The sequence below is a fragment of the Haliaeetus albicilla genome, chromosome 21, assembly GCF_947461875.1.
Source record: "Haliaeetus albicilla chromosome 21, bHalAlb1.1, whole genome shotgun sequence".
Lineage (NCBI taxonomy): Eukaryota > Metazoa > Chordata > Aves > Accipitriformes > Accipitridae > Haliaeetus > Haliaeetus albicilla.
In genome coordinates this window covers 1-13,028 of record NC_091503.1, presented here as the reverse complement: position 1 = coordinate 13,028, position 13,028 = coordinate 1, and the positions used below count along the sequence as shown (strand labels likewise).

Here is a 13,028-nt window from a genome sequence, read left to right as displayed (position 1 = left end):
ACGAAAAAGATGAAGAATTAATTATTAGATTGCAGGCTAACAAAATGAAACAGGATAGGCTGTAACACCGACAGGTCAAATAATAGTCCCACCCACAATAATAAGAGAAATTGCCCGAGCTGAACATCACAAAGTATATTGGGGAACAGAAAGTGAAATATGACAAAGATTGTTTAAACAATTAGAAGCAGATGTGAAATTTATATATAAAAATATCCCTGAATCAGTAATAAGATCATCTTTGGGATTATGAAATAAGGAAATTTTTTAGGAGAATATTAGCAAATTGATTGTATAGAATTGCCTTGAAAAGAAGGATATATCCTAGTTTTAGTTGATATCTTTACTGGGTGGCCCGAGGCTTTCCCTTGTCACACCAACAAAGCAAGGGAAGTACTCAAAGTCTTGCTCAAAGAGATAATACCAAAATATGGGGTGCCTGTAGGAATGTCATCTGACAATGGCCCTCATTTTATAGCAAAGATTGTGAGACAAGTTGAGCAAAGTATTATCTATAGATTGAGACTATCACACCCCATATAGACCACAAGCAAGTGGGGGGGCAGGGGGCGGGGGGAGAGAGAGACAGAGACAGAGAGAGAGAATGAACTATACCCTTAAGCAACAGTCGAGTAAAATTTGTCAGGAAACCTCACTCCTCACATGGGGTAAAGCATTACCCATGGCTCTATTAAGAATGAGAGTATAGCCAGAAGAGAAAGAAAATTTAAGTCATTATGAAATGTTGTATGAAAGACCGTATCAAGAGTCCTATGTTCTGAGTATCTTGAGTGCCTTTGGAGATATGTTTTTAAAAGGTGTTACGATTTCTTTAAGCAATTCTTTTCAAGAACTTTGTCAGTATGTCTCCACAGCTGGACCCTTAGAATTGGACATAGCAGCGCATCCCTTCCGACCAGGAGACTGAATATATATAAAATCACTGAGAAGCGGAAAGGACCGTCTCGAGTCATTTTAACAACTCTTATAGCAGTAAAGGTCTGGGAGAAGAACCTTGGCTTCATTATTCAAGAATAAAGAAAGCACCAACAAGAAACCGGAAGTCTAAAGAAACTGGCCCTTTAAAACTGAAAATCTATAAGTAAGTTTCACGTTATCTGTTTGGGAAAACGGCTGTGTAAAGTTGATAATATTGGGGTTGCTATTAGGAATATTGTCGAGGGCAATAATCTTTTTGTGTGTTTAGAGGGCGTATGCATTTTTTTTGAGGGGTTCTAAACATGAGATAAACAAAATGAAACAATTATTGTTTGAGCTATTAATCTTGAGATTAACCGTTTTTGTAATTTGGATTAAAAAAAAAAAAAATCTAGTTTTGTAACTGATTCAAAGTTTTGTAAAGACACAAAATTTAACCTCAGTAACAGCCTGCCTTCCGATTCCAAAGTCAGATGAAAATCTAGTTCCGTGGAGAATACTGACATTGAATTTAACCAAAACTTGAGAAAAGATGCAGAACAACGAGAATCATTTTAGCAAATTAAATTGGATGGATTTAAAAGGCAATTATTTTTTTTAAATTTGAAAGAAGGAATTATAGCGTTGTGAATTATAACATTACCAAACCATCCACCTCATGGACAAAAGAATTCATTTAATCGCCCTTCAGGAGAAACTTGTACAAGCACCCCTTGGGGCTGTCAGTTGCCAAAACCGTAGAGACAAGTGCAAAAAGGAACTTGGGATCATACTGAAAATATAAAACGATGTTTAGAATTTACTGGAGTTCCAGGATCCTTGTCAGAGCCACCCAGAGTCGGGACCATCTATGGAAATTTAGACTGGTTTAGACAACCAGAGAAAAATCACACATCCTAAACAGAGCTGAATGAAGGTTTATGCTTGCAGCTCCTCTGACCCCAAACTCCAAAGACTTTCTCTAGTAGCTAAAGCTCTAAGATGGGGATGTATTTGCAGAAAGTATAATAATATTTTACATGATCTTTGGTCCCCTCTTAATAATGGAAAAAATTTAGCTCGGAGTTGACTGTATTAAAGGACAGGTGAAAAGTTCAGGCTTAACTGTTTGGGTGACTAGTGATGATATATGATCCACTCACCTTTTCATGAAGGAGAAAGGCAAATCATGGACTTTAGACTTAATAACTCTATCCTCTCTCTGGAAGAAATCTCCCTTGTGGCCTCGCTGGTGGACCTGGGTAAATGGAAAAGATGATACCTGGCAATGGCCAAGTCTTAGAACTAAAATAAGACGGGTATTAAAATCTGTATTTTGACCCCAGTTAACACCTCTTCCAACTCAGATGACACTTGGCATCTTTCATTCAATCAAGGAAGTGCCTGCTGCTTAAGTTCACATTGGTGTTGAGGAGTTTTGTTCCGGATCTCGGTACCACAGCTGCGGGCCGGGGCTGGAGGAGCCGCAGGTGCGGGCAGTGAGGCTGATGGGGACGGCCGCTCCCTGGCCAGGGGGGGCTGCCGGGGGAGGGGCCGGGGCGGGGCCGGTGGGAGCCCAGGCAGGAGAGGAGCGGCGGCCGGGGTGCGGCTGCCCCTCGGGAGAAGGTGAGCGGGGCCGGGCGCTCCTCGGACCGCGAACATCGGAGGCGGGGGTGGCCCGGGGGAGGTGGGGGCCGCCTGTGCCGACGCCGAGCCCTGGGGGCTCACAGGGCGGCTGTGAGCACGTGCGCGCGGGGTCGGGGGGGCTCACAGGGCGGCTGTGAGCACGTGAGCGCGCGGGGAGGCGCTCACCGGGCCCCGTGACGGGGCTGCGCAGTTGGCCGGCGGGTTCCGGGGAAAGCCCCGAGGGAGGACGGCGGGGTCCGTGTCGGACGCACGGAGCGGCAGCGGGGCCGCGCCGAGCCGTGCCGAAGGGGCGGCGGCGGGCGCTGCCCGGAGCCGGGCGGGGGGGGTGCCGCGCCGTGCCGGAGCGGCGGCGACGGGCGCTGCCCGGAGCCGGAGCCGGGCGGGGGGGGTGCCGCGCCGTGCCGGAGCCGGGCGGCGAAAGCGCGCCGGAGCTGCCCGGAGCGGCGCTGGGGGCTCGGCGGGAACTGCGGCTGCGCCGGCGTGGGGGTGGGCGGAAACGGAAGCGGCGTCCTCTCGGGGTCGGGCAGCAGGGCAGGCTGCCTCCCGGGGTATGCCGGGAGCTGTAGTTTTCGCGGACTCGGCGGCCGGGCGGCAGCGTGGCTCTCGGGCGCGGCGTAGTCCTCGCTGCCGCCGCGGGCCCCGGAGTCCGATAAGGTCAGACGCAGGAGCGTTACCGGTTTCGTGTGGTTTTCCGCGGGCTTCCCGCTGCGCCCGCTCCCCGACCAGCCGTGCGGACGCGCCTCCCGGGCGCATGCGCCGTCCTGCGCGTGGGGCAGCCCGGCGTTCGCTCGCCGGCTCTGACCCTTCCGGCGCATGCGCGGTCCCTGCAGCAGGGAGGTGAGTTGTCCTTCTGCCAGCGGGGAGCCCGGCCTCTTCCCTCGGGCATGCAATCCACGCCGCGCTCCTCTCTCTGCGTGGAGGGTCTCTCCCGGTCCGTTCCCGCGGGCAGAAGCGAGGTGGGGGTCCCCCGTCTCTCCTGGGGCAGCCCCCCCCGCGAGGGGGCGCGGGCGAGGTGTCGTCGTCCCCTCGGTACCGGGCAAAGGGGAGAGAAACCGGCCGGCGGGAGCTCCTGGGGTGCAGAGCCCTTCCGGCAGAATCCTCCCCTGTCTTTTCACCGTTGGCTGGGTGTGACAAGCAGGTTCATTTCTTTGTCTCCTCTTCTCCCAGTGTCACCTTCCGTGTCACACAAAGAAAATCCTGCGTGGTTGTCCTGGTTTCAGCTGGGATATAGTTAACTGTCTTCCTAGTAGCTGGTACAGTGCTATGTTTTGAGTTCAGTATGTGAAGAATGTTGATAACACATGTTTTCAGTTGTTGCTCAGTAGTGTTTAGACTATAGTCAAGGATTTTTCAGCTTCTCATGCCCAGCCAGGGCACCTGACCCAAACTGGCCAACAGTGTATTCCATACCATGTGATGTCCCATCTAGTTTAGGAACTGGGAGGTGGGGGGCAGGGATTCGCCGCTCGGGGACTGGCTGGGTGTCGGTCGGCGGGTGGTGAGCAATTGCCCTGCGCATCATTTGTACATTTCAATCTTTTTATTACTACTGTTGTCATTTTATTAGTGTTATCATTATCATTATTAGTTTCTTCTTTTCTGTTCTATTAAATCGTTCTTATCTCAACCCAGGAGTTTTACTTCTTTTCCTGATTTTCTCCCCCATCCCACTGGATGGGGGGGGAGTGAGCGAGCGGCTGCGTGGTGCTTAGTTGCTGGCTGGGGTTAAACCACGACAGTGGTTAATTCCGCTTGCTGCTCAGGTAATCGCGCGTATCGGGCTGGGGGAGTGGAGAGAAACACTTGCGAGTTCGAGGGCACTACAGATGCTCCACGTTAAACCCACAGAGAAGGCAAATTTGCTGCTAGTGCAGAAAAGGTGATGGAAAAATTGCTGTTAACAGATCGTGCCCTGTTCCTGAACTCGTCCCTTTATGTGTTTTTGTTTCAGGTGAAAGAATGAAATTTCCTGTCTGGTAAATTCAGAGCTGCCTGTTAGCTTCTTCAGGGTCGCGTGTTTCTCTTCTCTCTGTTCATACTGATTTGATGGGCAAGCTGGAAATAGCCTTTTTTTTTTTTTTATGTATAACTGAATTTTTAGGAATATGTGGTGTCCCTGTAGTTCATTTTTGAGCACCTAGATGCCAGTAGAAATGTAATGAGTGAAACATGATGGGAACTGGTACTGAAACTTGATTTTTATTTGGTTTTTTTTTTTTCCTTCCCCATTAAGAGTGTTGATGGCATGTTGTCCTGTGGGACAATCCCCATTCCGTTCAGCGGAGTCTTCAGTCTAGGACTTTTAAGTAAACAAGTTTGTCCTTCCAAAAAGGGACTAGTCATTCCTAGGACCGAGGCATAGACTTGGAGAGTCGCTTAAGTACGTGATCGGAATTAAAGCCAACTTTCAGTTGATGTTGCTGCTGTTGGTCTTTGCTTTCATTGATTTCTCCACCACTCCCTCGTGGTTGGGAGCTCTGAATCGTAATGTTGTTCGGTCTCTAACGCATTTCCACCCCCACCCCCCAAAAAAAGGAGAGGCAGTGTCTAAAAGTTAATTAGTTTCCTCACAAATGCGTGAGTAAATAAAATTTGAGTTATGATGATTAAAACCATAAAAACGACACCAGTCTTGCAGATCTGGACTATTTCTGAACACGCATTCATCACACGCAGAAGTCGTCAGGGTACGGATCACCTGCGCTTCATGCTCTGACAAGAGAAAATGCTGAGGCAGGTATGAGCTCTGAAAGAAGAAGGAAAAAAAAAAAAAAAAGAAGGCTACAGGGTCACGGTTTTGTTTTGTTGTTGTTTGTTTTTAGAGAGTGCAATATTGACTGGTGCCAGCCTGCAGAGCTCTTGTGCTGCCTGACCTCTCCTTCTCTTTCATGGCTGTAATTGTCGTTTGGATAAGTGTAGAAGAGCAATTAAGTTACTTGCCTCTGTGAATGTGCTGGTAATACCAGGAAGGCAAATGCTTGAACCAGTAGTGAATAACTTGGCGACGAGTAGAATTTCTGAAGGAAGAACAGCAGCAGCAACAGGAAGCAAATAGCAAGTGACCAGAAACTTGCGTGTGTCAAATGCATCAAAGCTTTCTTGCCGAACGTTGTTTGGCAATATGTTCCAAATGGCTTTTTTTGGTAAACGTAAATTTTCAGGAAGTTCAGGGCTGTGTGTGGCAAAACGTGTCCCTCTGCGTACGCGTCCTGCTACGTAAATAGCATGGGTCAGTGGCAAGTCCAGTGGCAGGGCTGCTGTTCCCTACTCTCGACGTTGCCGTAGTAGTGTTGCGGTATTTAGACCTTCACGGACGGGCTGAGGAACGGAAGGAGAATGCCCGTTTTCTGTAAGGGCTCAGAATGCCGACCCTTTTCTCTGCCTGCCGCTCCCCTGTGCATGAGATGAAGCTGTTTTATTTTTCTCCCTTGTTCCTGGTCTAAATATTTCTGGAGCTGTTGCTGCTGTGGGTTTGCAATTGGTGTTACTGCGTTTTTGTAGCGTTCTAGCGATGGGTCGTTTCTGCTGTGGCAAAGCGTCGAGATACGGCTTTCGGTTTAAAGCGTCAGAAACTACATTCACTGAAACCGGTAACTCGCGGCGTAGGGGAAACCGATCTGGCGCGTGCAGCTGTGCTCGCAGGGCTGCTCGGTGGCTCCTCATCAAAACGGCAGGCTGTGTGCGTGGACATCCGTAGGGTTGCGCTCTGGGTCTGAGAGCGTTAACGTATTTTTGCTGTTGGAAGATGGAATGGAGCGTGCGCCTGTTAAATCTCAGGGCGGTCAAAAGCTAGGAGGGACCCTGAGCGGGTTTGGTGGCACAACTGCGGTTTTAAAAGATCTTGACCGTTTGGAGCAACGGCCTGGAAAAAATGATTCCTTTTTTGCAACGAGGCAGTTCGCAAGGACAGATGTGTTGCTGTGCTCTTTAGCAAAACTACTCAACTTGGGATGTATAGGGTGATGAAGCCTCGGCTATACTAAGGCTTGAGAAAATGTATGTAGGTCTCTATGTCTGTCACCTGTGTGTATCTAGGAAAGTGAGTTCTAGTGAAAGTAAAGTTGCCAATGAGTCAAAAAAGAAGGGAGAAAAAAAAAAGGCACAGTTGTCTGAAAAATGCAAAAGCTCTAGTGGCCTGTGTCAACAACTGTACCGAAGATGACGCAAAAATACTTTTTCCTCCGCTCAGTCGTACTGTCTTCACAAACCTTCACAAAAAAAAAAAAAGGCAGCTTTGGATTCCTACCCAGTTTTATGCTAAAGTGTTGTGGTTTTTTTTTTTTTTTCTTCTTCTCTCAGCTGGATGTCAGCTGCCACCGTTTCGCCCTGGTTGCCCTTTCTTCTGCCGTGATGGTACGAGACAGATGGAAAGTTTCCGTAGTGGTCTGCATTTGAAGAATATTTTTTATTTGAAGAATGAAATAAAGAGGATCTGTAGGGTTTAGGGATTATTCCGTGTGGGGCCCGGACGATAGAACACCAATATGATGATTAAAGTCGTCCCTTTATTGAGCTTAGCTGATCATTTTTATACAATTCTCTAAGTTGTTTAGAAACTCTGATTGGTTGCTGCATGCAAGCATTTGGTGTCCACGCGCACAAGCATAAACGGTGCTTGGTTACATCGGTACTGTCCACGCGCACAAACGTAAGATAAAGTTAGTTATACCCGCTCTGTACACGCGCATAAACATAGGACATAATTGGCCGTATTAATTAGAGCATGCAGGACTTGTCTTAGTCCAATTGGTCGAGATAAGCCCCTGAATTGAGGTTGTTTGTGCCAAGTTCCCTTTATCATGGAATGTGCACCTGTGTTTTTCTAATTGGTATCTTTCTTTTTCTCTCTTCTTGTTTATTCTGTTCAAGGCCTTCTAAAAGCGTCTGGAACGCTCCTGTGACCATGAGCTACTTGTAGGCCCAATAACTAAATTCCCTATAACTGAACACTACAAGGATCCAGCCAGCAGCTGCAGACAGGAGATAGCCTGCCTCTCCAGGTGAGGATGGATCCTTCTTAGTGTAGTCCTCAGCAGATCCGATCACCAGTGTGCACGGCAGGGTCTGTATGCGTAACCAAAACCACAGTACAGTCATGTAGTGTGTGTGTGCATGTGAGGCTGTGTTTCTAGGAAGCCTCATATTGTAAGAGCTGTAAGGCACCAATCTATTCTCTTAGGTGGATGACAGTCAAGTGACTGCAGCTACAGAGGAGGAAGGGAGAGGGAGAGAGAGACAGACATGTCTGAACTGTCAAATTCTCCCAGCAGCTCCAAGAGCGGGAGGTACAGTGAGTCCTGGACCCCTGGGGCTGTGTCACCCCTCTTCTGCATCCCAGTCCCTCCCTGCCCCCACCTTTTCTTTCTCTCACTGCTTTAATTTTTTTGTTTTTTTTCTTCCTGTACCTCTCCCTCTCTTGTTCTCTAAGTCTCCTCTTTCTCTGTTGTTCTGCCTCTCTGTTTTCTTTTTCTCTCTGCACTTCTGACCTGTCCCATCCCTCTTTTTTATCCTCTGTTTCTGCCCTGCAGCCCATCACTACTTTTTCTTTCTCCATCTATCCATCTGTCTTCTTATCCCAACCTTGTAATTCCTCCCTGTCTGCCCTTTAGCCCTTCACAGTTCCCACCGCTCTCAGCTGTCTGATGCTGTGTCTCTATTTTTAAATTCCTTTTTCTGCCCTGTGTTCTGGATACACTTTTACTTTCTTAGATTCTTTTGTTCCAGGTCCCTGTCCCTATGTTTTAACTTCTTCCCTCACTGTCCCATAGCCCATTTTTGTCTTTATTATTCTCTCTCGGTCTGGTTCCCTGTCCCTATTCTTTATTTTCCCTCTCTCTTCCCTTTAGATCATCAGTGTTTTTGATATTTCTCAGTCTCTCTCATCTACCTCACTGTCCCCTTTTTTAATTCTTCCTTCTGCCCTGTGGCTCATCACTAATATTTGTTTTTCTCCATCTCTCTGTCTGGTATCCTCTCCCTTTTTATTAGTTCCTCCTCTCTGTCCTGTAGCCCATTGCTACCCGCCCCCCGCCGCCCCATCTCTCTCTGTCTCCCTTTCCATACTTTTCAATCCCCCCTCTCTGCCCTGTAGCCAATCACTGTTGTAGTGAGTTTGTGTGGCAAGCTGGGGCAGGGGAGTGGGCAGGGGCTGCAGGGGTGGGTTCTGTGAGAGGACACCAGGACTTGCCCCCATGTTGGGCAAAGCCAGTTCCAGCTCCAAGATGGAGCTGCTACTGGTCAAAGCTGAGCCAACCAGCAACCCTGGTAGCACCTCTGTGATATGTAAGAAGGGCTAAAAAATGCTGTGCAGAAGCTGTCAGTCCTGCAGACACCAAAGTCAGTGAAGAAGGAAAAGGAGGAGGTGATCCAGGTCCTAAAGCAGATTCCCCTGCAGCCTGCAGTGAAGACCATGGTGACACAGGCTGTCCCCCTGCAGCCTACGGAGGTCCATGGCAGAGCAGATATGCACCCTGCAGCCCGCCAGAGCAGGCGGATGCACCCAAAGGAGGCTGTGACGCTGTGGAGAGGAGCCCACACTGGAGCAGGTTTTCTGGCAGGACCTGTGGCCCCATGGGAGTGACACCACACTGGAACAGAAGAAGAACATGAAGAAGGAAGGAGCAGCAGAGACAACTTGTGATGAACTGACTGCAACCCCCCGCGCTCTCTCCCCCTGTGCTGCTTGGTAGGAGGAGGTAGAGAAGTCAGGAGTGAAGATGAGCCCAGGAAAAAAAGAGAGGGGTGGGGGGAAGGTGTTTTTCAGATTTGTTCATATTTCTCATTATTGTACTCTGATTTTGACTGACAAATTAATTTCCCCAAGTTGAGTCTGTTTTGCCTGTGCAGTAATTGGTGAGTGATCTCTTTGTCCTTATCTTGACCCACAAGCTTTTTTGTTGCATTTTCTACCCTGCTGTCTTGTTGAGGAGGAGGAAAGATAGAGTGGCTTGGTGGACACTCGTCAGCCAGGCAAGGTCAACCCACCACAGTTTCCTTCTATCAGGCTCCCTGTCCCTATTTTTTAAATCTTGCCTATGTTTCTTGTATGTCATCACTTTTGAAACTTCCTACCTCTCCATCCCTATTTAAATTCTTGCATGTTTCTTAAACCCAGTTGCTTTTAAAATTTTCTTGCTACTTTTCCCTCTCTTTGTCTCCCTGACCTTATTTTAATTTCTCGCCTGTGTTTCTTGTACCCTGTTGCTTTTCAAATTTCGTTCTTAACATCTCCCTCTATGCAGCTTCATGTACCTACTTTTTGATTCTTGTACTCTGTTGCTTTCAAAATTTTCTTTCTAGGTTTCCTTCTATCCATCTCCCTGTCTCTAGTTCTTAACTCTTCCCTCTCTGTCCTGTACCCTGTCACTTCTTACATTTTCTTTCTACATCTCCCTCTTTCTACATCTCCCTGTGCCTATTTGTTAGTTCTTGCCTATGTTTCTTGTATGCTGTTGCTTTTTTAAATTTTTCTCTCTACCTGGCTCCCTGTTTCTTTTTTCTAGTTCTTGCTGTTTCTTCTCCTGTATCACTTGAGAATGTTTCCCTGTCCCTTGTCCTGTCTTTATCTTCCTGTCCTGCCCGTCTCTTCCCCTTCTCTCCCCTGCTTCCTATTATTTATTCCTCCATCTCCATCCCTGTTGTTCTGCTCAGTCTCTCTGCTCTTCTCTCTCTATACCGTTTTCCTGCTTCTTGTCCCTCTCTTGTTCCCAGCATCCAATTTCTTGGCTCCCTGTCTTGCACATCTGTGTCCCTCTGTCCTTCCTCCTGCTTTTCTCTTCCCTTTTATCCTCCCATCCTGCTGCCTTTGGGCACTGAGCCTTGTAGCCAACTCATTGCCAGGATTTCTTATATGCATTAATGAATAAATTTTTCCTGCCTCCTCTGTCTCCCTGGATGTGGGTAGGTGCAGGGGCAGGGATGAGGTGCTGTGGGGCTTTGGCAATGGCCCCTGTTCCTGATGGGCTCCAGCTGGGGCTGGGATGGCCCCAGGTGTGGCCAGTGAGGCTGAGGATGGGGCTGGCCCTGCTGTGTGAAGGGGCTCAAGCTGTAAAGGGGGCTGCCTGGGCAGGGGAACTGGCTGAGGAGGGAGTGCACGGGGGTCTGGCTGGTAGGTGCTTGCAGCAAGGAATGGCCAGTCCCTGTGGCAAGGAAGGATCTCTCTGAGCTGTCCCTGGCCTTTGTTGGCTACATGCGTGAGCCACCATGTATCAAAGCAAGCCTTGTGGGTGAGGAGCATTGAGGCATCTGCTGCGTGCTGCCGAGTGGGTGAGGGTCAGGCAGCCGGCACTGGGGAGGAGGAAGGGGCAGAAGCAGAGAGAGAAGCATCGGGGCGGTGAAGGTCTCCTGCCGGCACCAGGAGCTGTGGTGAGTCGCACGTCCTCTCCTCTACATCCAGGCCCACCTCTGCCTCCCTTCTTTAGACATCTGCTTGCCTCCCTTCCTCTGTCTCCCTCTCTGCCTGCCCACCTATGTGTATGGCTCCTCAAAACTTGTTATTCTTCTGTCAACTCTGCCCAGTACCCTGTTGCCTTTTAAATTTTTAATATGCCTCTCTCTAACCAGCTGCTTCTCCCTGTTTTTTATTTTTTCTGCACTGCCTTGTACCCCATGACTTTGAAAATTTAATTTCTATGTCTTCCCCTCTCTGTCTCCCTGACCCTATATTTTAATTCCTCCCTCTCTGTCCTGTACCCAGTTGCTTGAGACTGGCTGGGCATCGGTCAGTTGGTGGTGAGCAATTGTTTTCATTTGCTGGTTTTTTTTTTCCTCGTACAACTTAAAGAAAAGTCTTTTTAATTATTAAACTTTTTATATCAACCCATGAGTTTCTTACATTTACCCTCCCGATTCTCCCCCTATCCCACTGTGGGGGAGTAAGTGAGCAGCTGTATAGTACTTAGTTGCCAGCCAGGGTTAAACCACGATGCTACATCTACTTTTATGAATCTGCCTATTGCTATTTTTTAATTATTTCCTGTCTGTTGTGTACCCTGTTGCTTTGAAAATTTGCTTTCTATGTCTAATTTTATCCAGTTCACTGTCTTTATTTTTTATTTTTTTCCTCTCTGTCCTGTGCCCCTGTGTCACTTTTAAATTTCCTTTATATTTCTCAGTTTTAGTTCACTGTGGCTATTTTAAAATTTTTTTGTCCTGTACCCAGTCACTTCTTAAACTTTCCCTCTATGTCTACTTGTATCAAGCTGTGTATCACTGTTTTTTAATTCTTTCCTCACTATTGTGTACCCCGTTGCTTTTTACTTTTTCTTTCTATGTCTACTTTAACCTGTTCACTGTCTTTAAGTTATTCCTGTCTGTCATGTAGCCCATCACCTTTTAAATTTTCTTCTTATGTCTGTCTGTTTAGTTAGCTGTCCCCATTTTTTAATTCTTTTGTCTCTGTCACGTACCCTGTTGTGCTGGTTTTGGCTGGGATTGAGTTAATTTTCTTCCCAGTAGCTAGTATGGGGCTACGTTTTGGATTTGTGCTGAAAACAGCATTGATAACCCAGGGATGTTTTTGTTATTGCTGAGCAGTGCTTGCACAGAGTCAAGGGCTGTTCTGCTTCTCACCCTGCCCCACCAGCGGGCAGGCTGGGGCTGAACAAGGAGCTGGGAGGGGACACAGCTGGGACAGCTGACCCCAACTGACCCAAGGGCTGTTCCAGACCATATGGTGTCATGCTCAGCATATCAAGCTGGGGGAAGGAGAAGGAAGGGGGGACATTCAGAGCGATGGCATTTGTCTTCCCACGTAACCGTTACACAGGATGGAGCCCTCCTTTCTTGGAGATGGCTGAACACCTGCCTGCTGATGGGAAGCGGGGAATGAATTCCTTGTCTTGCTTTGCTTGTGTGCATGGTTTCTGCTTTACCTATTAAACTGTCTTTATCTCAACCTGTGAGTTTTACTTTTTTTTTCCTGATTTTTCTCCCCCATCCTGCTGCAGGGGGGCAGCAAGCAGGCAGCTGGGTGGTGCTTAGTTGCCAGCTGGGGTTAAACCATGACACCTGTCACTTTTTTTCAAATTTGCTTTCTATGCCTACTTTAACCTATTCACTGTCTTTGTTTTTTTTAATTTTATCCTGTGTCCTGTACCATCTCACTTTTTTAAAATTTTCTTTCTGTGTTTATTTGTTTGCTGTCCCTATTTTTTAATTTTTTCCCGTATGTCCTGTAAGCGGTTGCTTTTTAAATTTTCTTTCTATGGCTAGTTTTATACAGTTCACTGTCTATATATTTTTAGGTTTTTTGTCTCTGTCTTGCACCCCATTTTAAAAAAAATTTTCTTTCCATATCTCTATTTATCTCTCCCTATTTTAAATTTTTTTTCCTGTCCTATATGCCATCATTTTTTAAATATTCTTTCTATGTCTACTTTTATCAAGCAGTGTATCACAGCTTTTTGATTCTTTCCTGGCTGTCGTGTACCCTGCCAATTCTTACATTTTCTTTCTCTGTGTCT

The 13,028-nt window shown here is 47.4% G+C and overlaps 1 long non-coding RNA gene across 1 annotated transcript; it reads left to right on the top strand.

The window, feature by feature from the left end:
* Positions 1-7,519: 7,519 nt before the first annotated feature.
* LOC138690281 (uncharacterized) lies at positions 7,520-9,043 on the top strand. The gene is made up of 3 exons (XR_011329082.1): positions 7,520-7,565; positions 7,745-7,850; positions 8,960-9,043. It is a non-coding gene; the product is annotated as an uncharacterized lncRNA (long non-coding RNA).
* Positions 9,044-13,028: the final 3,985 nt, after the last annotated feature.